This window comes from Leptodactylus fuscus, chromosome 10, assembly GCF_031893055.1.
Source record: "Leptodactylus fuscus isolate aLepFus1 chromosome 10, aLepFus1.hap2, whole genome shotgun sequence".
Classification (NCBI taxonomy): Eukaryota; Metazoa; Chordata; class Amphibia; order Anura; family Leptodactylidae; genus Leptodactylus; species Leptodactylus fuscus.
In genome coordinates, this window is record NC_134274.1 from 47,189,846 (window position 1) to 47,192,345 (window position 2,500).

A 2,500-nucleotide genomic window follows, 5' to 3' on the forward strand; every position below is an offset into this window, starting at 1 on the left:
TTTTAAGTGTCAGGAAAAATCATTAAAATGCGATGTCTGACTTTAAAAAAAAAAAAAAAAAAAGGAGTTGCTATAACAGAAGAGTTAAGTTTATGTTGAAAGGTTGCCTGTAAAGTTGAGGTGCGAGATGAGTCCCAAGAACTAAGTCTTGAACTTCCTATAGTAGCCGGGGGATTATCTCAAATGGTAGAGCGCTCGCTTAGCATGCGAGAGGTAGCGGGATCGATGCCCGCATCCTCCAGAGCTTAAGTTGGCTTCATTTTTCATGAAAGGAAGGAAAAAGATCTTGTCTTCCCGGGGCCGCCACGCTCACATGCAAGTCTAGACAGCGTGCAACCGTTGCACAGGCCAGCCTTCGATAACTCAGCTAGTAGAGCGGAGGACTGTAGTCAAAAATTAGCAATCCTTAGGTCGCTGGTTCAATTCCGGCTCGAAGGACCTTTTTGCTATCACATCACATTGGACCTTTCAAACTGACCGTAAGCGCGTTGCCTGCCGCGCTCTTAGCTCTTCTTCTTCCTTCTTCTATCTACGATGACTTTGTTTTTAAAACTTTCTTTCAGTGGAGAGCGCAGCCAAGATGAGCATCTTTAAGTGCGAGATGCAGGGCAAGGAAAAAGGCTGGGAACGTCCCTGGGTGGGCTCGAACCACCAACCTTTCGGTTAACAGCCGAACGCGCTAACCGATTGCGCCACAGAGACGGCACGTCCAGCAGTGTTAAGGGAAAGGTCCATCAATTTAAGGGCATCTCTCTCAGATGACCTTCCGAACAGCAAAATGGAAAAAGAAAAACAAAAAAAGCTGTGGGCCCCTAATCACCAACAAATGGCTTGGCTGCTAAACTCCTCCATGGATGGCAAGACAGAGTGCGCCTCCCTGTTATCGACTTGATGGCGCTCAGAGAAAAGTTAGAACTTCTCCTCAGCCAGCAATCAACGGCAGCAGAGTGGCGCAGCGGAAGCGTGCTGGGCCCATAACCCAGAGGTCGATGGATCGAAACCATCCTCTGCTAAGTGCTGGGATTTCTATTTATTTTATCAGTTTAGCAGTTCTCTTCTATTGAAATCCTTCTAGAGGTGTGAGCTTACATTGTAACACTAGCTGTCTCGTCTGTGATGCGAACGAGGTGACTGCTGCAAAGTAAACCCCCCAACAGAATGGGCCATGTCAGCCTGTTCTTAGGTTGAGTGGCCATCTTAAAAACCTGTAACAAGATGGTTCTTCTTGTTTCTTCCTTTCTTTTTTTTTTTTCTATTTTTTGAAATCCAGATGGGGTTATGGCATAGGTTTTATTTTGTTTTTACTTTTAAGTGTCAGGAAAAATCATTAAAATGCGATGTCTGACTTTAAAAAAAAAAAAAAAAAAATGGAGTTGCTATAACAGAAGAGTTAAGTTTATGTTGAAAGGTTGCCTGTAAAGTTGAGGTGCGAGATGAGTCCCAAGAACTAAGTCTTGAACTTCCCATAGTAGGCGGGGGATTAGCTCAAATGGTAGAGCGCTCGCTTAGCATGCGAGAGGTAGCGGGATCGATGCCCGCATCCTCCAGAGCTTAAGTTGGCTTCATTTTTCATGAAAGGAAGGAAAAAGATCTTGTCTTCCCGGGGCCGCCACGCTCACATGCAAATCTAGATAGCGTGCGCCCGTCGTACAGGCCAGCCTTCGATTGCTCAGCTAGTAGAGCGGAGGGCTGTAGTCAAAAATTAGCAATCCTTAGGTCGCTGGTTCAATTCCGGCTCGAAGGACCTTTTTGCTATCACATCACATTGGACCTTTCAAACTGACCGTAAGCGCGTTGCCTGCCGCACTCTTATCTCTTCTTCTTCCTACTTCTATCTACGATGACTTTGTTTTTAAAACTTTCTTTCAGTGGAGAGCGCAGCCAAGATGAGCATCTTTAAGTGCGAGATGCAGGGCAAGGAAAAAGGCTGGGAACGTCCCTGGGTGGGCTCGAACCACCAACCTTTCGGTTAACAGCCGAACGCGCTAACCGATTGCGCCACAGAGACGGCATGTCCAGCAGTGTTAAGGGAAAGGTCCATCATTTTAAGGGCATCTCTCTCAGATGACCTTCCGAACAGCAAAATGGAAAAAGAAAAACAAAAAAAAGCTGTGGGCACCTAATCACCAACAAATGGCTTGGCTGCTAAACTCCTCCATGGACGGCAAGACAGAGTGCGCCTCCCTGTTATCGACTTGATGGCGCGCAGAGAAAAGTTAGAACTTCTCCTCAGCCAGCAATCAACGGCAGCAGAGTGGCGCAGCGGAAGTGTGCTGGGCCCATAACCCAGAGGTCAATGGATCGAAACCATCCTCTGCTAAGTGCAGGGAGTTCTATTTTTTTATCAGTTTAGCAGTTCTCTTCTATTGAAATCCTTCTAGACGTGTGAGCTTACATTGTAACACTAGCTGTCTCGTCTGTGATGCGAACGAGGTGACTGCTGCAAAGTAAACCCCCCAACAGAATGGGCCATGTCAGCCTGTTCTTAGGTTGAGTGGCC

General features: G+C 46.6%; 5 non-coding genes across 5 annotated transcripts; 3 read left to right on the top strand and 2 right to left on the bottom strand.

The window, feature by feature from the left end:
* The first annotated feature begins 352 nt into the window (after positions 1-352).
* TRNAY-GUA (transfer RNA tyrosine (anticodon GUA)) lies at positions 353-438 on the top strand. The gene is given in 2 exon segments: positions 353-389; positions 403-438. It is a non-coding gene; the product is annotated as a tRNA-Tyr (tRNA).
* Positions 439-628: 190 nt separating this feature from the next.
* On the bottom strand, positions 629-702 carry TRNAN-GUU (transfer RNA asparagine (anticodon GUU)). Its single transcript has one exon. It is a non-coding gene; the product is annotated as a tRNA-Asn (tRNA).
* A 239-nt stretch (positions 703-941) lies between these two features.
* On the top strand, positions 942-1,013 carry TRNAM-CAU (transfer RNA methionine (anticodon CAU)). The gene has a single exon. It is a non-coding gene; the product is annotated as a tRNA-Met (tRNA).
* A 461-nt stretch (positions 1,014-1,474) lies between these two features.
* Positions 1,475-1,547, top strand: TRNAA-AGC (transfer RNA alanine (anticodon AGC)). Its single transcript has one exon. It is a non-coding gene; the product is annotated as a tRNA-Ala (tRNA).
* A 387-nt stretch (positions 1,548-1,934) lies between these two features.
* Positions 1,935-2,008, bottom strand: TRNAN-GUU (transfer RNA asparagine (anticodon GUU)). The gene has a single exon. It is a non-coding gene; the product is annotated as a tRNA-Asn (tRNA).
* Between the last annotated feature and the right edge of the window lie 492 nt (positions 2,009-2,500).